The sequence below is a fragment of the Rhinolophus ferrumequinum genome, chromosome 2 (genome assembly GCF_004115265.2).
Source record: "Rhinolophus ferrumequinum isolate MPI-CBG mRhiFer1 chromosome 2, mRhiFer1_v1.p, whole genome shotgun sequence".
Classification (NCBI taxonomy): domain Eukaryota; kingdom Metazoa; phylum Chordata; class Mammalia; order Chiroptera; family Rhinolophidae; genus Rhinolophus; species Rhinolophus ferrumequinum.
Genome location: NC_046285.1, coordinates 7,231,546 through 7,257,374, shown reverse-complemented (window position 1 = coordinate 7,257,374; position 25,829 = coordinate 7,231,546). Strand labels below are relative to the sequence as shown.

At 33.6% G+C, this 25,829-nt stretch overlaps 1 pseudogene; it reads left to right on the top strand.

Moving 5' to 3' along the window:
- The first annotated feature begins 23,793 nt into the window (after positions 1-23,793).
- Positions 23,794-24,200, top strand: LOC117013345 (40S ribosomal protein S15-like; annotated as a pseudogene).
- Positions 24,201-25,829: the final 1,629 nt, after the last annotated feature.

Sequence of the window (25,829 nt, the reverse complement as noted above, 5' to 3'; positions counted from 1 at the left end):
CGTTTTTAGTCATCCAAAAGCAACTGAAATTTTAATTTTATTCATGGAAAATAAAAGTTTTAATAATAAATTCACTGTGTGAATAAGTGAGATTGTTATTCCAAATGCTCTCCATTATCCTGGGTAATCAAATTGACTTGTTATGAATTCAAATATGAAAAAAAATGTATCTTTGGGTACTTCATATTGCCATCAACTCTTAAAACAGCATTCTTTTCTGTTCTTGATATGACAGCAGAATATTTAAAATGAAAAACACTTTTCTACCCTTTTACTGAAGATTCAAAAAGAGGCCATTACTTGCTTTCTACAATTATGATAATCTTCAAAGAATAAGTATATTGCTGAACTGTTAAGGTTTTTGTGCTAACCACAAGGTGTCTCCAATCTTTAAATTCTCAAGATTCTCTCCCCTGCCCCATATTTCAATACAGAATGAATCTACATGATCACATTGTTATGTTTGGAAACTTCAAAAACACTAGTTCAGAAGTAAATTGAAAGTGTATATTTTAGAAAAGACATTATCAAACTTAAGTCAGTACATATGCAATATATATATTATACTAAAATCATAATTATATATTAAATAATTATTTATATTGCATTATGCTTATAATATAATACATATTGAATAAGAATTTCCCAATTATTTTATGAGTTAGTTTATGTTTAGAACCTGGCCTCTTAAACATAAATAGTGACACAATAACCAAAAAAGAAAAAAGAAGTTTAACATCAAAGCTCATTTTAGTTTGTTTATCCATGATCAGGTTTTAATTTTTAAATAATTCTATCAGCCAGCTACAACCAAGGGAATAAAATTTTCATAGTGGACTACACACATCTGCAAACATTGCAAATAACAACCAATTTCTGTTTTTTACAGACCAAAGCTATTGGTGAAAAGTAATTACTAAAGCTCATCTCATTATGAAGTATGAATATATAACTAAGAATCAATCTTGTTTGAAAAATTCCAACTAGAGGAAGTCCTTCTAATTCAAGGTATGGCTTATCTCTCTCTGTGGACAGAGAGAATGGTGTGTGTGTGTGTGTGTGTGTGTGTGTGTGTGTGTGTGTGTGTGTGTTGTGCATGTCTGTGTGCATGTGTGTGTTTAATGGGATGCTGTTTATCCCACTATATCTTACCACTCTGTCTCTTTGGATAACAATCACAGGACCCAGATGCTAAGGGTAAGTGATATTTTCCCACAAGCGGCTTCTGGCTCCTTGGCAGACGTGGCAGGCAGTTGTGTTGGCAGCCGCTGCACTGCCTCTGGCTCTCTTGTGTGGCTTTGCTGTTGGAGGGATGCTTGGCCTGCCCTGTCCTCCTGGATACCGTTTCCTTCTGACAGCCTTTGGGTTTTGTGAAGCTTTATTCTGTGCAAATCCCTTGTGCAATCTCTGGGTGAACTCTCTAAAGGCAAAATAAGGCCTTTCTTTATGGTTGTGTCTGAGCATCTGCTGAATTGCTAGTTCAGGTACTCAGGAACACCCAACTCAAAACCAAACTTTCCTAATCTTTGTGGCTATTTTGTTTTCATTTCTGTTCTCCTTTGCACCCTGAGCACATTGTATCCCAACTTAATTGCCAGGGTGTTGGCCAAATAATTTTGTGTAAATGTTGTGCGTTGCAATTTTTATGTTGCAATCTGTGTGATTTTAAGGAATCCTTTGTTTCCTCATATTCATTATCATAAATAATTATTGAAGGTTTTTTCTCAGATCATAAACAACCACCTTATAAAATATCTTTTGCAAGAAATACAGAGAAGGAATTGTTCAGTTTTACCAAGTGAAATTGGCTGATGAAGTATTTAATGAAATAAAGTAGCATGCTCCTGATATTGATACAGTTTACTTCATTTCCTACATGCTTGTAATCTGGATGACATTTTGACGCATGTGCTCAAGTTGTACAAACAAAGGCACACAGCAGAGCCAAAGATGGTTTCAAAGACACCAATAGAACTGTCTACCACATAATTTGTGAGACATTTTCACATGTTTCTCACAGTGATATCACAAAAGTAGTCATAAATGTGTATCATGGAGTAAATTATTCGCTGGTTTACCATATGCCCGACCACAATACCCATAGCAAAACAATATTTTTGGGGACCAATAGACATCCTTTCTCTGTAATCTGAAATATCAATAAAGATCCTGAGTTCTCTGAAAGAAGTATCAGGCACATTTTGCATCGAAATGCCCACTCCAATTGAACTTGGGTTGAAGTTGATTACTTTCTATTTTGCCACTTTTTATCTCATGTGACTAAAACTCCAGAATTACTGATATACCATGTTTTATAGTTTTACAAGTAAATTGCTACTCAGTTAAAAAAAGAAACGAACTATACAGGTGTCAAAAAAAGAAAAGAACTATTCAGATCATTATTTAAAGCAGCTTCTTATGAAAGTCTTTATGTGCTGCATGAAAAATAGAAATTCTCTGATGTACTAATGTTATATATAAATTCAGAACAAATAGAGTTTAGAAAGAAGTATCACTGAAACCTCACAGAGAAACAAAGATCATTATTTCCTTTCAATAGCAGATCAGTTTTGGCAGTTTGCTTTTTAATGTTGAATCCTCTCTGATGCACAGAATATGCTCTCATTGTGTTCAATATTCTACCAACCAGGAGAGAACAAGCTCAGCTGAGAAATGATCACATTCCAATGTGATTTCAATGTCTCTCTGTGTGATAAATCCATGTTTGGAAGAACATTTTTCGTGTTAGCATAAAACCTCAAGATGGTTGAAGCATACACTCTACTTTTTGTTCATGGATCAACTTTGCTCTGTCTTAAACATAAAACATTTAATAAACATTTAAGGAAACTTTAGAGAAATGGTAAATATTTCTGTTAAGCCTTTTGACTGTCCATCTTCTATTTCTAACTGTAAATATGGCACTTTCAGAAAAAATACTGCAAAATTTTGGTTTCTCATTTTTCTATGCCATATAAGAACCGAAAAGATTGTAATTACATATCTGCACACTATTCAGTGTTAACTTAGACCACATTTCTCTGCTAGTAACTTTTGTGTAACTTTTGTGTTTTATAATTAAATATTTACATTACACTGTTTGGGCTTTTCCTCTCACTAATGAAGTTTTGGGAATGTACAGTTTTATGTTTAAAAGACCTGAAAAATTTGTAAATAAGTACGTGTATACATCAACAGAGTCCCTGGTAGCATTCTCTAAACAATAAACAGAAAGTGAACTAAAACTACTTTTAGTTCTCTTCCTACCAGTAGGTGTCACTGTTGGGACTACAAGGTAGTGATCCCAAGACATCTAACAGAATTTACTTGAAAGATCATACATTACCTACATAATCCAGAAGGTAATTTACTGAGCCATGCTTCCCAAAGTATCTTATGAAAAATTGCTTGACTAAAAATTTACCTCAAATAAGCATGAAACAATTTGAAATGTGAAATGACCCTACTGAAAAAAATGCCGAGAGGAATCCTAAAGTAAAAGATATCAGTCTGCAACAAAAAAATAACTCATGGGATTTTTGAAGGGCAATTTAGATAGCATCCTTGTGTGATCAGATTTCAAATAGTATTGACTATAGAAATATAAATGTTGAGAAACAAGAACGGAATTAGGATTTTGCCTTTTGAAAACTTTCAAAGTTAAAGGACACATGTGGAGTCAGCTCATTTTTTTCATAAAGAAAAAAACCCCTAAGTTTCCCTTAAGGGGAACACAGAACACAAAAGCACATCATATATAACCTTACCCCAGGAAATGTTAAATAATTTTAAACTTCTGGTGGAAAAAATAAAATCTTTTTTTTCCTCCCCCAAAGTTACTGTAAAAAGCAGTGAAGCTATTCTTGGCCTAATTCGATTTAAAAAAAAAAAAAAAAAACACAAAAAACCAAGAAACAAACAAACAAAAAAAACATGCTGCAATGATATTTTCACGTAAAATTTCACTTGAGAGGACTATTATTTGGTCCACATTTCTTCATTATAAGTAGGAAATCTTGGCAGTAAACTTTGTTTTGCAATTAATAAAAAAATTAATTTTGGATACTTAAGTTTTATCTGAAGATTTTCTTTCAGTTTTTTTGCTGGTTGAGGGGAATGTTTGGATATGTTTGTGAACAGTGTGCACCATCCAGCGCCCACCCCAAACACAATGTCAAGAAACACGATTTCCTATTAGAATGGTTTTAAATCTCAAACTTGCATGAGAGTATTATGTACAATTAAAAAAAAAAGATTACCTGTTATTTCATTGTTGAATAATCTTAAAATATCTCAACATGTTCAAGCAGCTCATTCATCAGAGCTTTACGGTCCTTTTATTACCTGGAAAAAAAAAACGGTTACACTTGACAACTTCAAAAGTGTGAATGCCATTATTCAATGTTTTGTACGGTGTGTTCATCGGTGATCCATCTTGTGTGCACCCTCCCAATAAAAGCTGAAAATCATTCTCTTACTTGCTTTTCCAGGACAGTTCCCCTCAGACAGCTGCACAGAGAGAGACTGGCCAGTAGAGGCCTCTCTAGATTTGCCTTCTGATTAAGAACTCAGAATCCACGGCCGTTAACACAACGACTTGAAAAGATTCTTGTTGCATAGGGAAAAAGATCACTCTTTAATGCCCTTTTAAGTTCCACGATGTTGATTAATGTTGCCCTTTACATTAATGATGTTTCAAGTAAAGGAAAACAAATTTAAAATGGATCAATTCTATTGAGGATGCATTAATTAGACAGAGACTCTGCCATATGCTGTGGCTGGAGAGTTTGCTGGCCTTTCTCTTGTAGTTACCTGTGTAAAATCCACCCTATCCTCTACATGAATGCCCAAGCTGAATAGCCATTTGAATGAAGGCTTTAGCTTGATTCGCCATACAAGGGGTACTGTGTCACTGTGTTTTCTTTCTAGGAGTCACTAAGTGATTTCTATATCTGTTGTCATGGTGATATAGCAAAGCAGGGGAAAATGGGGGCAACTTCAGGCTTTCTCCTCACCCTCTGCTCTAAGATGTTGTTAGCAAGTCTATAAAACATTGGGCTTTCTCCGGGCCTTCTTTTTGTTCTCTGATTGTCAATAAAACTCATTTTAAGGGTAACAAGGACATCTAAATGTCATCTGTCACAGTGTTAGAGAGATTAAGTTTGTTTAGGGACTTGTGCTGGACAAAGGCCACTATTTGTTCCGCAGATACAAAGCAGTGTTGGCTATCACCACTCTTGATTTAGAAGGAGGCCCAGGGACCATCAAGGAAATATCATCTCAGTTGCAGGTGACGAAGAGGCCTTCTTGCCATGAGAGCATTAAAATGACAGGACAATAATTATGGTTTTGAATGAAAATCCGCGGTTCCCTTCCCACAGCCCTCTGTAGATGCCCAAGCCTAAGGGCGCCTCGTGGAGCCCAGGTAAGAAAGCAGCTCTCCAGGGCCACAGCCTATTTAAGAACACGACATGTACACCGGATAGTCCTTGAATGGATGATAAAAGAGGGCAGAAAGGTTGTGCGAGGGAAGTCCAACAGTAAGATGTGCTGCATTAATTCAGCATTTGCTCAATAATGAGGCTAAATGGAATGTACAGATTAATGAAGACATCGGTGTTATTAAAATCAAATCCTGTGCTTCATATGCTTTTCTTAATAATGAACATTGTGGCTATTGGAGAGGAAAAACAGGATTTTTTCTATTAATTTGGCACACATCCCAGATCTCATTCAACCAGAACCTATCCCCTACAAAATGCAGCCTTTGGCCTTAATGTGCCTTAGTCTTTCTATTTTCTGTGTTAATTTGAGGGAAAAAACATTTTACCTTTACAAATTTTAAAAATCGAACCTGGAGTCTAGGCAATAATTAAATAACTTAAAAACCAGGATGTTTCTTCCAACAAAGAGGATGATTGGGAAATATATAAATTTACATGCATATCGTAGGATGCTCTCATCACATCTGCCTGCACTGTGAAAACTGGCGCAGCTATCTTGGGGCTTTTGAAGTCTGGTCACATTAATGCACTCAAAGGCTATTTTATAGGAAATATTCACAGTACAGCAATCCACTATGTTCAAATGCAGATAAACTGTCATAAATGTTGGACAAAGGTAGATTCTTTATTTGCAATTTACTAAAACTTGACAGTTTGGATATTTATGGAACAACGAATGCAAGCAGAGTACTACAACTCATTTTCTAACATCCTTGTGAACACACCCCCACGTGTGACACACATGTGTACGCACAAGCACAGCACTTGGACTGGAGCTCACGTTTGAAAGGACATTAATAAACTCCTTCTTGATCATGGCTCTGGGGAGGAATATATGTGTGTGTGTGTGTGTGTGTGTGTGTGTGTGTGTGTGTGTATAATATTTATATATCTATTTATATATATATAATATTCATATGTATGTTATATAATACACACACACACACACTTTGTAGTTTCCTTAATTCATGCTCTCTCAAACCAATTTAACAATTAGATTTTAATCATAATGAAAGGTCTAAGTGCACAGCGATAAATGTTATATAATTTTAACTACTTGACATACTACATTTTAGTTGTATATTTGGCACTTTATGATGAAGACAAACTTATAAAGGCCAACATCAGGAACTAGATCTTGTTAAAAAACAAAACCAAAAAATCCTGGAAACTGCACAATCACACATTTGTAGATATGCCTGTAATATTAAACATATGTAACTACTCAGAAGAGCTACAACAGAATTCCCTTTTTAAAAAATGCCTGGAACAAATGACCACCCAGTTCAGTAGGATTTTTTTTTAAAGGTAGAAAGATTTATTCTACACAAACTGATGAAAGCACATACAATATTGAGATGCTGTTACATCAATATTATGGGCCTAGATGACTTTTGTTTAGTGTCTTAATAGCTTGGTCATTTGTTATTCATTCAGCCACACACGGGACACCAGGGTGTGATGAAGCACAATACTCGCGGGGCATTTTGAGTTCAATTTGTGTTTCTCTACTTATGCAGAACATGTGTTGGCATCAGCAATGGTTACAACAGGGGAATCGCAATATGGAATGAAGTTTTACCATGTTGTTCTGACATAATTTTCTGTTTGTGAAAACACAGTCTTTGGAACAGTTGAAGTACAGTTCTGGAGCACTGTTATTGAATATACTAGAGATATGCTTTTTTCCTTTCTTTTATCCTCTTATTTTCTAATATTATTTTAGATAAAGAGTGATCTGAAAGAATAAAAATCAGATTCCTAAAAGTCCATTAAGCTTCACAATGTTGACAAAAAGGATTGTTTGTCATTTACACTTAAAGCTATAGACACGGTTACTGAGAAAATAGATTGGGGAAATCCAGTGACCCTTAGATGCGCGTGCGCGCGCACACAAACACACACACACACACACACACACACACACACACACACACACACACACACAGAATTACAAGTGTAAAACCTTACTCCTCTGTCCCCACAGGACATCTATGATACCCTAGTTGCTTTGTGGCTTCACGGATTCAGAGTAATTCTAATGAGACAAGTAAAAAGAAATGGATGCTACAGGGTATCTTTTTTTTTTTTTCTCTAAATTTCTTGGGATGAAAAATCCTCTAAGTGCCTTTAAGTAGTTATTCAATTTGGATACATTATTTAATTCCTCTGGCCTCAGTTCCTTCTCTAAGAAAATATAGGGATGGGATTAGATAACCTCAAAGGCCTCGCCCAGTTCTAAAATGTACTTAATACATTCACAATAAGGTTTTCAGTTTTAAAAAATGTGTAATATTTTGAAAGCAACTATTTTGATTAAGAAAAAATAATATTTGACAAGAGCTTCACAGTAAGATTAATGTTGAAGAAAGTATACACTTTTGTTTAAGATGTACTGTGCAAAATTAAAAATCCAGGCAGTTGGATTTTATAAGTACTATAATTATTTCACTTTTGACAAATGAGGGGGGAAAACGTTTATCAAATTGGGAGTAACTTTATTTATCAGGGCTATGTATCATCCTGGATTTTTAACTACTCCTTTGCAGTCAGGAAATACTAAAACAACAAATGGAAATCCATCAATGAACATTTTAAAGCAGAAAGACAATATCTTTGACAAATAATACACTTACTTGATATGTCGTCACGAACCAAATGCAGCAGTTGAAAATATTTCCTTCCCCCTCCTTCTCGCATCCTGCTTCTAAATTCTCTAATCATGCTTTGTATTTTTGTTTAGAGCAATCATATAGCATCTAAATTTATCATGAAAGAGCTGACTCTGGTGGATAATTTCTACATTACCTTACAGAATCCAATATTTCTTTATCAAGTATGATCATTTTTAAGTATATCCACATATGATAATATGAATAAATAAGTCTAGCATTGCCTTCACAAGAATGTTTTCAACCAGATAAGGTACTATATATACATCAAATAGCTTAATAAAAATATTGAATTGATGCAATTATACACAATTCTTTCTATTTCTTCTGCTTATCTACTGACTAGAGTTTCAACATATTTTTATTTTAATTTTGAATATAAAATTGTGATATTTATCCAAATTCTACTTTATTCTGCTACTCATTAAAATTGAAATACATACATGAGTAGAACCACCTTGTTAAAAGTAAATAATAATTAATTTTTCATTAATAATAACTGCACCATACAGAAAAAAAAATCTTATAATGTTTAAGGTGTAAAGAGAATCAGTCTGATAGTGCATATTTGTCATATTTTCTTATTAGTTTTGGGTAGTATTGGTTAATACATTAAAATATTGAAAAATAGTATATTATAAAGTAATGAAAATTCTTAGTTAACTCATCTTAATTTTAAATCAAATTATTTTATTTTTCATAAATTATACTAATAACTTAGCATCATGAGATATTTTAAAGCAACAATGTAAGAAAAAATAATAATATTTTGAAACATGTTCTTTTAGTCTGCATCACAGCTTACTATTTTCAATAGTATTGAGGTCTTCAATTTTACAAAAAAATATTTGGGGCTTGTTCATTAAAAGATACATAAATAATAAATCTAGTGAGAAGATGATTTACCTTAGGAGTGATTTAATCATAATATTGTCAATTTAAAAAAATGTATTTAAGGAAAAATTTTAAAAATAAAATCACCCCTTTGAAAATGTTACTAAAATCAATTTTCTAAAAAAAAATTTCTATTTATGAATGTATTACTTGTGGCATTTTAGACTTAATAGTATTCTAAACTGAAATTCACATCACGTAAACCAAAACTTTTGAATGGTTAAAAATAAAAATCTGAAATTCAATTCTATATGAAAGCCATTCTCTTAACCTACTTCAAGTTGAAATAATTCTCTTTCTCATTCTGCTTGCATCTGTAGTATCTGAAAAACAAACAAACAAACAAACAAATAAAGCAGCTTAGTATATAAAGCCTGGGTAAGTGTATAGTTTTTCCATTCTCACTGTAGAATCTGAACAATAGATTTTTCAGTCTGAAAGAACAAAAATAGATTTTATTTAGCTATCTTAAGCTGCAAGCATCAGTAGCATTCATTTTTGTTATAAAATTGCACACATCCTATAAAAGGACAGCATATTTCTCTTTTAAAATATTATAACCTATGTTGCTGAATATTTTGAAGCTTTTTATATCATTCCAGATACCATTTTTAAGTAAAGTTTGGTTAAAGTGAAATATTCATACAGTTCATTTGTAAAGATTTTTTCTATCAGCTCTGGGGTTAAAGAAAACAAAACACACACAACATTGCATTTAAAAAAAAAAAAGTTTCCTGACAATAATGAAATCATTCTTTGAAAGGTGAAGAAATCAGAATTCAATCATTTGAATTTCATCTCAAAATATGATATGGAATTAATGATAAAAATATATTTAGTAAGTAAAGTATATCTCCCATTAGGTAATGATCCTGTTGCTTTCAAACACTGGCTATTGTTAAGTTAAAAATTATTAATTCAAGCATTAAGTTATCTTTAAATGGAAATTTTTCTATCAATGTAACTACATACAACTACTGAATAAAATGTGGTAATAACAAAAGAGCAAATATATATTTTTTGCAGAAAATATTTGAATATGGCTCATCTGTGAGTTTGTATGTAATTTAAAGAAGAATATTTAATACAAAATAGCAGCATCTTCATTGGATGCTAGCCATTTTGGAAATTATAAAGACACCATCAGCATTCTTTGCTATTACCAGAATGATTTTGTTTCTTTTAACTCCCCTTCTCGCTCTTTTTATTTTCCTACATAGAGAAATGATATTTAGTTTATGATATTTAGTGTTCCTTTTTAAATTGCATTTCATCATTTTATTTCTCTAAGTGTCTCTCTTTTACCAAAACCTTGATGTCTTGTTAAGGATTCCACCACTTTAAATAAAAAATATTAATGACATTATCAGTCATTTTAGATTTTAGTCATTCTCATTATTTAAATTAAATACTTACTGAAACTCCTTTAAGTAGGTTGGAAAAGTGAGTAAAAAACGCTAATATTTTATTTTTAAATAATGTTGTGCATCTTGAAAATGCTTCCTGAAATACGTCTCAAGTCTCTTTTAATGCCTGAATTTATATTAGGATTTGGCTTCCTCTTCTGCAAAGAACAGGTTTAAGTTAGAAAACCCTAAAGAGAAGCCTGTGCCCTTTTGGAGGGAAGGGTGAAAGGAAACATTTTGTTACCAGCATCAAAAAGAAAAGAAATAGATGAATTTTATAACAGCTTTATAGTATTTAAAAATAGGTAAGAATTACAGTGAAAATAAAAGTAAACTATTAAGTCCGATGCCAAAATTAGAAAATTTCATATGTAAATTATTTTTCCGCCCACTTTTTTGGGTTTTAGATCACCCATTGAGGGTTACTCGGATAAGCAGTAGGAGCAGAGTTCTGGCTTCATAGATAGAGAGATCTGAGTTCAGATTCCGACTCTGGAAAAGGTAATACATTCTCAAAGCTATACTTAATTCATCTATAAAATAAAGATGAGAGTTATAACTATTCCATTGCAATTAAAATAAAGCATATCAAGTACTTATCAGAGAACCTGGCACCCAGGAAGTGCTCAATGGAGTTGGCCATTACAATGTGGATGTTCGCTACACAACAGAGCATCTCTGAAAAAGATGTTGGTTTAGAGTCAATTAGAACATGTTGCTTTAACGCATGTGAGATGAGTGGCATTGGGTAAATCAGTTAATTTCTTTGAGTTTAAATTTCTACTTCCATAAAATAGTCTATATCTTTGATTGGACTGTGAGATCTGTGCCATGCCAGTAATGCTTACAACTATCTGATTTGCAAACTTTGCTGATTTCTTGCAGTGTAAATCCTTCCACCATGGCCAAATTCAAGCTTCCAATGCAGAGTTGGGAAGAGATGCACATCATTATGTTGTATACTATAGTATTTCACATGATATCATTTTACTTATATAATATTACTTCTACCATACAACTGCAATGATTTTTTAAAAACCTCAAAAGCAAAGATACTAGAAAATACAGTAAAGTAAATAGGAATTGATAAGTTCTGAGTATTTATTATCTTTGTTTTCAGTATAATTTATTTTATGGTACGTTTATTATTTATTTGTTTGTTTGTTTATAATAATAGTTGTGTTCAGCAACCTGATAATTTGATAATCATCTCTTGTGGGCCAAGAGGAGCTGGCTCCAGAACAACAGTGCATGAGGGTTAAATTAGATGATACTGGCACAACTATTTCTTATACTGATTTCTATAAGTATTCCTTACACTGATTTCTTTAGTTATCAAAGCACTTTATGTATATATACATCTATATATGTAATTTTATGTTTATTTGTTATCATTATGATTTATCCAAGTTTCTTTGCTCACGATATAATGAATTATTGCTGTTGTCTGAGTCAAGTGGGGAAAGTAGATGAGAATAGCAAGGCAAATAAAGAAAAACACAAAACCCACTATTGGATACAACTCAGTCTAGAAAACATTGAAGTCTCCATCAGTGTAATCAGTCAGAACATATTTCAATGTCAATAGACTGTGCTCAATATTGCCTTCACTAATACTTTTAACTATACTTTTGATGATTATATGAGATATAAATGCTGTAAATAGTACACAAAAGCTTTTTTAAGTGACTAATTTTAAGTCAGCAGTAAAAAAATCTTACATTTAGATATCAGTATAAAAGGAGATATTTTGATATTTGTCTTCCTAGATCAACGTATTTGCCTAAGCTAGTTGATTTTTTTAAAATTAAGCATAGCATGATTCAAAATTGGCACCCTGGGGAACCATTGACACCACAAGGAATTCACTGGAAAATCAATTAAAGCAAAGTTAAGTAAATTAAATGAAAGAAATCTCCTTCATTGAAACTCTCAAAATGCAAACATATTAAAACTATAGCAAGTTACTCTATATTCAAAGTACATACAAATATTTCTCCCAAATTACTAATGTGTCTTCTTTCAGTTGACTTGACACACATTTATTAAGTACCTACCATCTTCCGACACCTGTGCTAGGTAATTTTGCATATTACATTGATTCTCAACTCCTCCTTGTTAATATTTTACCTAGGCAATGTAAAACTTTGCACATCCCAAACAAGCTCTATACAAGATCTCTTACTTATATTTTTACATTTGGGCTATGATTTATGTTAGTAAAGAAGATTTTATATTTTTCTCTGCCATCTTTATTTACCACTAGTTTTTGATTTTCTAATGACTTTGTGCAAATACCATATTAAAAATGGTATGTTTAATCAGCAACAGTCATGCCATGTTGTGTTATGCAGCATAAAAAGGAGAACATTTAAGTTAGTTGAGCTGAAAATTTTAATTATAAATTAGTGGCTCTAGGAAAAAATTATTTTTGATATTACTCAGATTAAAAAGAATAAGAATTAGTTAATTTTCTTGTTTAGAATAGAAACAAATAGCCTATTACACTACTTATGTCTTAAATACAAGCACATATACACATATATATATTATTACCATATGTGTATTTGATTTACATTTGAGAGTGAAGTGGGTCGGCGATTTTCTCTCTAGATTCCAAAAATAAAGTTAAAATACCTAGATAAATGCCAAAAATAATCCTGGTTTAAGAACCCAATTTAATAAGAAAATATATTAGGTAAAAAGTCAGATTATCTTTCAAGGTCATTATCACAGCTGATAAAAAAATCAGTTTCTCTGATATATATATAATGTATATTTATATGTTTAACTAGATGTGCGAGAATGTGAGTTATTGTAATCATTCATGAATATTTTCAAAATTTCAAGTGCATAATGGAAATTGTAATTAAATGTTATATTTTTACTTTGATAAAATAATCTTTTGGAAACACTTTTGACAAGCAAATACTGTGTTTGTACTTTTAGTAATATGTCAACATTGCTTCATGGAACAGATCCTTTATTTGTAGGTTTTATTATGATAAAACAGACTGTCTTACAGAGAAGGAATGTGTAAATAAATCACAGCTCCCTAAAAAAATATAGATACCTTTAGAAAATTTCCACTGGCAATGAAAGTTGTTTTGAATTGTATTTTTATTTCAAAATAAATGTAACTTACTGCGATTCAAATTCCTTAAAGTAACTGGGGAACAGAAAAGCAAAACAAAGAAGTGGAGTGAAGTCATAAATAGTAATAGACCCTAAATGTAAAATCATTCTTAACCTGAAATATTTAGTTTCACTTTGCAATGGCAAACAAGAAACTAACTATATGTAAACACTTTTATAATATTTTACAATACACTTTAAAAATGTAATTTTTGTTTCTCACTAAGGTAACACTACATATATACAATGTCAGGTGACTACTTATGCCTATGACCAAAAATGATGATTTTCCAAAATCCCAAAGACAGAAACAATTAAATTACCTATTGCTGGTAAAAAAAAAAATAAAAAAAAATAAAAATCATTAGTTTCAGGAATGTAATATAGACTTAATTCATGAAAGCATTGTTTATGAACCCATTATTTAGTCTATTATTCATAATTTCAAAACAAATAGATGAACTATTCTAAATTCAGTATTTGGTAAGTATTAGAAACCACTTATTTTTTATTAAGGATGGAGAAAATGGGAAATCTAAATATATTACTGCAAAAATCACCAGACTTTTGGAGCAATAGCAATACTCCTATCAGAAAAATAAAAAAGTCCTAATTTTCACTTACTATTTTTTCTAAAGAAATACCATTGTGTCTGTCTAGTTTGATTTAATTTTAATGTAAATTTAGCATTTATGACCATAATTTTAAATCTTAGGGTAAATATTCAAAGAATATCAACTGAATATTGTAATCTAAGTTAACTCAAAAATAATTACACCTATTTAAGATATATTTTGTGCCCCGCTTTGATTTTCAGAAATAGTGATTCACACAATAATGATTTTACTTTCTACAGAATCTTGAAGTAACAAAAGCATCCTAAAATAAGGAAACTTGACATCACAGGCTTTTCTTTTATGTGCTGTATAATAAAAGGACATATTATTAGTCACTATAAATGCACAAGCTATTCTAATAATGCAACTGGAGGGTTGGTTTTTTGAGAATCTATCAATGAAATTGAAAGGTTAAAAACTAATGTTTAGAAGTTTCTGGCTAGAGAGATTATTTATGGAATAACTTGCATTGTGATTTCAGAGTCAAAGTTTAAAGCATGACTTCACTGTATTTGAAATTCAGTGAACCTTGTGGTTAGCTGTCTGTCCTCAAAAGCAAACCATACATTTCATTTCAAACTATATGCAGACATGAGAAGGTTACCAAATATAATAAAATTATTTAAAATTGTTACTCATGCAAATTCTTTTATACTTCAATTTTTAAATAAAGTATTAGGATCTGAATGTAATCACCTATACTTTATTGTGTTTGGAAATATTGTGCAACTATGAAAAACACTACTGGGTATGATAGTGAGAAAAGCACATAAGTAGAAGTTTTAGTGAACTGAATTTCAATCCTATTTCTATCATTTTAAATCTTGAATAAAAGTGATTATTCAGTCAAAATTTCCTGAATTGAAACAAAATACAGATAATATAATTTATCAAAAAGAGAGGTTTGTGAAGATTAAATGAGAAAACACTGGTTAGCATGTCTGCCATAGATTAGGAGCTCAATATCACATTTCTGTTCACATTCTTTTCAAATACAAAATTACATCTCTTTTTGAACTTTGTCGTCATCACATAATTGCAAATCTGAAGGAAAATTTGGTTAAATCAGTGGTTCTAAACTTGGTTGATTAGAATGCTATGGGCTTTCTCAAAGTTGGACTCTTGTTAAGATATTTATTGGAACAACTTACATTCTACAATTTTATCCACAAATTGTTAATTAATGAGAGATACAATGAGAAATATATTTTCTGTGAGTAAATTAAAAACTTTTAGAAGAACATTATCAGAGTCAGATTAGCTACCCTTGTCACTTGTATATTTCCCACCTGCAGTGACAGTATTACACTAACCAATTACTGTGGTCTTCAAGGTGTCTTTGCAAATAAAAGCAAAATTGGAAAAGAGACTTGTGGAAGAGAGAGCCAAATGGAGAAGCAAACAGTAGGTAGGAACTAGAAAAGAACCAAGGAAGGAAGAGTAAGAATTAGCTATGACATTAAGAGAAATAATAACCAAGTGAGAAGGGATAAGCAGCATCAACAACAGAGTTTAAGGAGAAATAAGACTGACGATAGAAAATTGATTTTGACTAGTAGATCACTGTTGATTCGCATGAATGTAATTTTTGTATCATAGTCTATAAGGGACTGGATGATCCATCACTCCACCAAAGTGGCTCTGGCGGAGATCCGGAGAGATCTCTTATGTTCCAAAATTTAATGGAAGAAAAAAGATTTTAACTCTAATCCAGATTTGGCAACATTTTCTTCAGAAAATTATCTTCCCTTGGCTTGATTTACATTTTCTTAACCCTGGTTATTCGTAAGTCTTTATTGAAGACAACTTCCTATGTTAATTATACACTGCGTAATTATTCTAAACTTGGTCTTAAGCCCTATTTTCACATCACTTTTAATCTCTTTCCAGGAAATTTTATTCATGTCTATAGTTTGATTATAACCAAATGAATCCCAAATGTTCATCTCTATCCCAGACTTTGCTTTTGAGCTTCAGTCTTATAAACTCAGCTACCTATTTGACACCTCCTCCAACTTGTATCCAAAGTACTTCTAAGTCATAGTGTCTTCTAGAATCTTTCCTCCAAATAACTTAAAATCCCAGTTTCAGGGAACAGATATACCATCCATCCAGTTCTTTAAGCCAGAAACTGAAGAGTCATTTGATATCTAATCCATCACTAAATCCTGGCAATTTTAGTTTCTAAATATGTCTCCAACCATCTGATCATTCTACTTCCACATCCATTCCTTATCTTAAATACTTTATTCTTAGAATAATGACTGAAATATTTAGTAGAACATACAAGACTCAGAATAAGTTGACTCTTTTCTACCTGTCTATAACCCCCAAAGAGATTAGGGCAATAGCTATTCAAGATTGTGAGTCAAGTGAAAGTTATTTCAGGACAGAGTATAAATCTACATTCTTGAATATGGGAAGGCAACATGCAGTAGAGAGAAACAGATTAGAGTTATCTCAAAAAATAAAAGTAATAATGAAAGAATGAAGATCTCAGAAGTAGGAGTTAATAGGTATAGCTTACCTGTAAAAGGTAACTTCCTAGTAAACAAAAAAATGTAAAAGGGAGTTAAAGTAAACATGAATATACACTTTATAATGGTTTTCTATTAAATTATGTATTAACTATGACTGATTACAGTTTATGTGGCCATAAGACATTCAAACATATTAATAGGCAAGATGCCGGTAAGTCATTGCTTTTTTAATTATTGGGCTCCCATTTAAAATACTGCATCATGATTTGAAAATGTATTTGAACACAAAGAATTATTTACTCTATATTTTAAAACGTCTATGGTTTCTTGATTTGCATTTTCAATAATGTCATGAAGTTACCATGTGGAATTTGGTATAAAATACATTTACTTTTACTTTACTAGATTTTCTGTGAGTTTTGGAAATCATACAATGCTACTGAACAAATTCTTAGCTGAGTATATCAAAAATCAGGTCTTCCCTAAAACGATGAAAATTTGCACTATTGAAAACATCCAGAAGTTGCTGCAGGCTCTGAGGGCAATTCCAGTTATTAGCAGATGTATGCTCTTGTGAGTATATAAGTACCTCTTCGTATCACTTTATCACTCATAAGTGTCACTGTGTAAACTATTTTTTGGGTAGAAGCCAAGCATTTTTTGTAACTGAATAACTCTTTCAGGCAACTAGAAATGTATTCATTTCACTGAAAGAGAGAATATTGTATGAACTGGAGGAATCTAATACAATAAATATGAAATAACTTTATCTGAGATGTGACTAAATTATGGAGATTGATTTTTACATGCATATCTGAACATGAAAACTGTCATAACAGCTATTTGTAAAGAGAATAATTTTGAGATGGTATATGTTTACTTCAATAATAATTCCAGCAATTAAGAAAATTTAAGAATCATTTTTTAGAATTAACTTCAAAGTAAGGTCATTGGGTCAACCAAGAAATCCTCTGGACATTTTCATCACAAATTAATTTGTGCAGACAACAATGTGATTTTCAAGGTTCCTCACTAACTTTTTTGTTTTCTTATTAAAATTGGAAAACTTACAATAGTTTGGAAAAAAAATAAATCATTTATAGGTGTCAAATTTATCATAAGACAAGGTTACTTTACATAGAAGTTACATGTATGTTTTGAGGTTTAGCAGCCTCATTTGAATAAATGTATAAATGTTAGGTGGGATAACATTTTGAACACAGGCATTTTGATGGTTCCTGCCCATGTCACCACCAATATAATCAAGAGATTCTAAAGCCAGGGTAAAATCAGCAAAAGTCCTGGAGACTGAAGAAGAATTTTCATAGATTTCTGTGGCTACAGAAGCAATAGAATCATATTAAATGTAATTACTCTAATCTGTCCATCTTTTAAAATAACAGAGTCACCGTGTAATATATTCAGTTGCTTATAAATAAAGAAAACTTGAGTTTAACTGAAACATCTCTTTTATTATCTTAAATTGAAGAAATCAACAGAGATGGCCTTCCATAGGGTTGACCCTTGAACAACACAGGTTTGAACTGTGTTGGGTCCACTTATACGTGTGGTTTCTTTAATAACTATGATGAATGTATTTTCTCTAATTTCCTTAATAACATCTTCTTTAGCATACTTTGTTGCAAGAATATAGTATATAATACATATCACATACAAAATATGTGATAATTAACTTTATGTTATCGGTAAGGTTTCTGGTCAACAGTAATCTATTAGTAGTTAAGTTTTGGAAAGTCAAAAGTTATACGTGGATTTTCCACTGCCCAGGGTGGGTGTCCCTTACCACCCACGTTATTAAAGAGTCAACTGTATTTTGAGGGGAAATAAAACCCATCATGCACAGTCTTATTTTGAGGGGTAATAAAACTCATTATACACATTCCTAAATATACAGAGTCTGAGAAAGTATCCATGTAGTCATCCTTAAGATATATTCATTGAACAATGATCCAGCTACCTTAGATGAATTTCAAACCTATGCTATAAAAGAATGAATGGTGAGCATCAAAGCTTACTCAGTTTTTATGTCAATGCTATTATTTGTATTTGTTTATTTCAATTCTAATCATGACCTCAGGTCAATTTGGGGAAATCTGAAAACATGATTAAAGAGATTGATTAGTAAGAAGAAGAGAAGAGAAAAAGCAGAAGAGACAGGAATCTGAGAGGGGTTGTCATGACAGATTTCAGAAGCACAAGCAAATGTTCATACTTTCTCAAGATGAAGGACATAACCAAAGTTGAAATATGTATATCCCTTATTGGAAAAGCGGGAGCAGGGAGAGAGGTGAACTGCCAGCATCAGGAGTCCTAGGCTGGGTTTGGTTTATAGAAACAAGGAAAGCGGGGTTCCATGAAGTATCACAGAGATATAGAATGTGGGGGAACTGAGAAGTTAGACTTGCATTATGAAAATCAATGAACTGGGATACTACTAAGATACCTCTCTGCCCAAAGGAACCTCTACAAATCCCTGGCCCAGGAAAACCAGGCTATTTAACAATGGCAGAGCTTAGACACAAAATCACCAATAACTCCACTAGAGATGCTAATCATTATTAATATTTATGATATATGTTTTAATTTTTCTTTGCTTAACTAAGGATACAATAATATGTAAAATATAACAATATTATATATGATAAAATATAATATACAACAAAATATGTATTTTATGGACAAAGGATTATCCTTAGACATGGCTTTTAACACTAAATAAACATATTAGGTATATTTTTTCCACGTGTTTATATATTATTAATCTAGAAGTTTATATTGAAAAATGCTTTCATGCTTATGGTAGAAAAAAATTACACACAGCAAAGTTGTATGGAGTGAAGAATTCATCATCTTCCCATCACAAGCTCTTTTCCTTGTGTATCTTTCCAGATCTCTACACAAATGAAAACATACCAAAGACCAAGTTTGGACACTTTTTCCATTAGTAATGCATTTATTTACAGACCTTCAAAGGGTCAACTATCAGCAATATAGACCTACTTCATTCTTTTAGCCACATAGTATCACAATCGAGAGGTGGTACTACAATTTGCTTAAGTATACTGTTAGCTTATTTTTGATCTTTAGCTTTTCTGACAATGTTTCAGTAGATATTCTTCCTTATAAATGTAACATATATGCTAGTATTTCTGCAAGATAAATAAATACCTAGAAATGCAATTGTGGGGTGAAAATATAGATACATTTCAATTTTTTACAGCTCTTACCATATGGATTTCCAAATGTGTTACCATTTTCTGTTTCTAGAAAAGTGAAATGAAGCCTCTTGTTTTTTTCTCCCTCACCAAAGTTGTAAACTACTATTTTTTTTTTAATCTCCACCAATATGATAGGTGAAAGAGTAGTACTTCATTGTTGCTTTAACTAAAATTTTAAAATTATAAGGTTGGGAGCCCTTACTGACTACTTGCATTTTTTAAATCTGAATTTGGCTGTTTATGAACATTTCTCATTTTACTATTCGGTGTTGATGGTTTTGTATTGATTCACAGGCTCTCTTTACATACTAAGTAAATCAAAATTGTTGAATGTCATATGTGTCTTCCCCGGATTACCATTTGTTTATAGATGTTGGCCATTTACACTTCTGTAGGCAAAAAAATTTAATTTTAATATACTCATAATTACTTTGTGATTTAATTAGAATGTCTTCCTTCCTCTATGATTTTATTTTTCCCTTGTATTTAAACTCTTTTATTAAAAATAGTTTATAGTATCCCAGTGTATCAGTGCACCATAATTCATTTAGCCTATACCTTATTTTGTTTGGTTCTTTTTTTTTTTTAATAATTCTAGGCAATATTGAAACGAACATCCATACATTTTACATACATTACTTTAGTTGTCTGTTTCTTCATGGTAGATTATTTTGAACAGTAATTACAAGGTCAAATAGCATTCTCCTCTGTAATACTTTATAGCCCTGCCAAATGGCCCACCACGAACATTTTAAAAATTTCCATGCCCACAAGCAATGTATGAGAGATGTCATTTCCTGACACCATTACCATCACCGAGTGTTGTTAGCTTTAAATATATTTACCAATTGTAAAGTTTTATACTTGAATTTATATCGAAACAAGTATTAATTACATTTTTTATTCTCAGTCCTTTTATGTTTTTCTCTAGACTTCTTTTCCAGTACATTTTACTGCAAACTTAGGTTGTTTTCTGTGCCACTCAGACAAAGGACGAACCCAAGGAAAAAGATGACCTCTGGACAAATGGTAGAAAAATTGCACAAAAGGAATTGCTACTTCTTCATGTAAAGGGATCACTCTTTTCCAGCAACATATTTAGATGCTTCTTTTCTCACATCTAACAGCTCCATTTTTTTTGTACTGAGATAAAAACATCATCTCAATTACATTATGTCTGCTCCCACGGCCCATTTAAACTTCTATTGTGTTCTGTTCTCACTTGTCTGGTAAAAAGGCGGACTATGTCTGTGAGGGTGAATGAGGCTCAAACTTCATATCGTTTCCTTGGGTTCCCATTATCACAGGGTGGCAGAGGAGGGCAATTCATTCTTTCTCCACTGAAACCCTTCCCTCACATGTGGTGCAAAGCTCCAGGCAGACAGGCTGGAGACTTGCAAGCCCTCCAAAGAGTGCAGTTGTAAAACCACTCTTGCAAGATCAGACCCTTGCTAATTACAATACTAACATCTATTAACTTTTTCATTCATCGCCAATTTTCATTCATTTCTTAAGGCTAATACTAATTGCAACTTTAAAAAAAAATAATAATGCTAAATAGGACAAGCAATCTGGGAACCCAAATGGTCTATTCCCCTCCTGATACATACACATTCTCTCATTAGACACATTCACAGAGGAGGGAAAAAAAAAACATCCCTCCGAAGAGCTGGCACTGCAAATTATTATTTTTATAAATTATATTTGTTCTAGGGTTATTGAATATACTATTTTTTTAACTTAAAGTGAGAGTTTGGGGATAATCGAGTTGGTAAGCAGTCTCAATGGAGAATTTAAAATGAGGGAAAACATGGTGAAGAGGAAATAATAAGGAGAGTAAAGTACTAGATCTTGAAAAGTAATCTGCGATAAACCAAAGGGACTTTTAATAAACATGATCTTTGTTAAATTTGCTCCGGATATAACCAGCAAAGACTCCAGAAATATTTTGCTAGTTAAGAAAATAACTGCTTCCCTAAAATGATTCCCCTGACTGGTGTGTTATTTATCTTCTTGCTACAATTATCATATCAAAACGTTAGCTAAAATAAAATAAATCTATCCTAATTGGATGAAGATAAGGATGAACTTTTACTTCCTTATTTATTAGTTTGGTAAGAATTTATTGACATGGCCTTCTTTATAATCAGTCATTTCCCAGTTAGGCAAATCAGAACCCTCACTTGACTATGTGAATTCCTGGGACTTCTGGTCACAGAATAAGTTTCCATTATTCAAAATTGCCCTTTGCAAGCCATATTTGTTATCATTGTCAGCCTTATTAGCAGTCCACTTAATTATAGAATGGGCTACGGTTGAAGGGAATATGTAGAGTAGTGTAGGAGTTAATAAAATCTGGTTTGCATTCAGGTAAATATCAATTAGCTTGAGATGGTAAACATGCTTAATGTCCTTAAACCAATGTGAAGCAGCATATGCAGCTATGCATGTGTGGCACCCATGAATGGGTCTTTGTCTCTTCTGGTTCACCAGCTGCATTCCGATGTTGAAGTAGAGATTTGGGAGCTGAGATAACCCACATTGTCACCTAAACAGAGGTAATTCCCTTGAGATTTACCCTCATTCACAATGACCTTAGCCCTCAGGACTTGACTTACAGAGATTCTTTCCATTCAACAACCAGTCTCTTTCAGATTTTGCAAAACTGGGGAAGATCCTGTTATGGGCTCCGTCTGACTAACCGTTGAAGGCTCATGTGGCAGTTTTTGAAGTGCCTCTGCCCCCAGTTTTTAGGTTCCTTTTATTGGTAGTCAAAAATATGCTTTAGAGAGGAGAGGGAAATAGAAACAAAGGACACTTTTATTGTAAATACCAGCCTTGTAAGAATTGTCGACACAATTCGGTCACTGCTCTTATTACACAATAAAACAGAGGTCATGATTAAGTTTATTCAGATGTACTGCTTACCAAATTATAGCTTCTGAAATATGACTACACGCTGCAAAGCCAGTACAGACAAACATTTATTAGGTGCCCCAACACCAGAATTATGGAGTGTGAGAGTAAATTAAATAAACATGTCAGTTACAACATGAGTGTTCCTTTGCAACCAATCAATTTCTAGTCTAGCCTGTCAATGCTCCCTTTACCACATTTCCTCGTTTTGGTTGTGGGTCCCTTAAGTTCTTACCTGACTTTTATATTTTGTGCAATATTACTGACTTAGTTTTTACTGCCTCCAGCTTTTGGCATCAAGCAAAACATGTAGTGATGCAACAGCAGTGAGACCGCATCACCAGGAAGAGGACAGCAAATGGAACTTCCTGTGGTCTAGGAAAGAGGCACTTCCCCATCCCAGCAGAGTCAGCATCCCTTTGGGGAAATACCAGGCCCACACCAAGGAGATGTGAGATTGTGGTAAAGTGGACCATATTTGTAGCACAATATAGATATCCTAAGTCTTCCGTAAGAGACGTTTTTTAAAAGCCTTGGTAGGTGGAATTAACCGAACAAACAGACAAACAAAAACCCACCATAAGGCACTGGACACAATGTTTTACTACTGAGTTCTTTGAAACGGTCAAAGACCAAAAGGTTTTGTCTATTTAAACTCTTTGAGAGGTTATTTTACAAATTAAAACTTCATCATTTGTGTTCTAAAGTGGTAACATATAAGGAAGGTAGTTCAAAAATATGTGATGCACAATTACATGTGAATAAACATAAAAATTAAATGAAATATTAAGAAGTATGAAGGCATTTCCATTAAAGGACAAAAACCCCCCACTATCATAGCTATTATTATGGAATGTTTTCTGAAGTTTGTAACTAATTGAATTACTTATAAAAGTAAAGAACTTAAGCCTTTTCTGAAGAACTCGCAAGATGGCGGAAGTGGAGCAGAAGAAGCAGCGGACCTTTCGCAAGCTCACCGCCCGCGGCGTGGACCGCGACCAGCCGCTGGACGTGTCCTGCGAGCAGCTGACGCAGCTGCACAGTGCACGGCGGCGGCGGCTGAACAGGAGCCTGCGGAGGCTGGCTGCAGCGCGTGCGCAAGGCCAAGGAGGCCCCGCCCACGGAGAAGCCGGAGGCGTGAAGACGCATCTGCGGGACAGGATCATCCTGCCGGAGATGGTGGGGGCGTGGTGGGCGTGTAGCTCAACCAGGTGGAGATCAGGCCTGAGATGATCGGCCACTACCTGGGCGAGGTCTTCATACCCTACAAGCCCGTGAAGCGCGGCCGGCCTGGTCTCTGGGCCCCCCACTCCTCCCGCTTCGTTCCTCTCAAGTAGCCTTCCAGGCAGTAAAGGCACAGACTCCTCTTGAAAACAAAGAAAGAAAAAAAGAAAAAAGAACTTACGCAAATATTAAGAACCAGAGTTACACTTTTTATTGATTAATAATTTGATTCTTGCCCAGGAAAACAAAGTTAATCTCCTGAAAAGCTATTGTTCAGTAAAAGGACGGGAAACTAAAAAAAGAAATCTGAATTCATTAATCTGTTAAGATACCAGTTTTCCAACATCTAGTTAGGCTTTGTTGAAAAAAAAAATATATATATATAAAGGTGGCAAAATATTGGGAAATTTATATTATTCATAATTTTCAGTATATTACCACCTTGAAAATGCACAAGAATCATTTCATATAAACTTTTGGACTAGATCATTTCTATTGACTTTATTTTTAGAGAAGTTTTGTATTCATAGAATGAACCTAAACTCAAAATACAGAGTTTCCATATACTTCTTGCCCACAAAAATTCATAGCCTATCCCATTACCATCTTCCCCCTTCAGAGTGGTGCATTTATTACAATTGATGAACCTACATGGGCACATCATTATCGTCCAGAATCTATAGTTTGCATTAGGGTTCATTCCTTGTGTTGTACAGTCCATAGGTTTGGACAAAGGTATAATGACATATATTCACCATTATGATAGTTTCACTGTCCTAAAAATCCTCTGTGTTATTCATCTCTCCCACCCCTTACCCCTGATGTTTTTAACCCTTGATATTTTAACTACCTCCATAGTTTTGCCATTTCCAGAATGTCACACAGTTGGAATCATATACAGCTTTTCTGATCTGCTTCTTTCACTTAGTAATATGCATTTAAGTTTCCTCCAGGGGGAGTGATGTCAGCAAGATGATGGAATAAAAGGTCTCTCACTCACAGGCTCCCTCAACAACAATAATTTGTCAGCCATTCACAGAAAAAAAAGTGTGTTTTTGTGAGAGCTTTGGGATGCAGGTAGGAGACTGTGAAACCCAGTGGAGTCCAAGACCAAGGAGGGTCCTTTGGGGAAGGCAGGCCTGTGCCCAAGTGGCTGATTGGTGACTGTGGGCCTATTTACACACCAGGAAACAACTCTTCTGCTTGTGAACTTGGCTACAACTCTATTTGGTTTTGGTGCTGCCACCAGCAGCATAGGCCAAGGGACCCAGGAGGAGTCATGCCTACCACGCCTCAGGCAATAGACCCAGTCTTTGGCCCAGACTATGGACCCCGAAGTAGCTCCATGACCCAGTTCCAGCTCCATTCAGTTGTGATGTAGAAGCCCCTGGAGACAAACCCACCAAATTTAGTCTAATTTTAGATTCTGAAATGGCCCAGTCACTGGACTCCAGTTCCTCCCAGCCACAGTTGATGAGCAGTCCCGCCAGCCCCGCGATATCCTGGGAGACAGGCCTGCTGGTGCCACCAGAAACAAGCCAACCAACTTAGTCTGAAAGCAGATCCTGAAACAGCCCTGTGACTCAGCTCTAGCCTCTCCCAACTATGGTCCGTGAGAAGTTCTGCCCACCCAGAAACCCACCAGGAAAAGCTCCAAACATGTCCTCGGAGGCAAGCCCTCAAACTTTGGTCTGAGTGTGAATCATGAAACTGTCCTATAACTTGGCTTCATGAACCTCCCA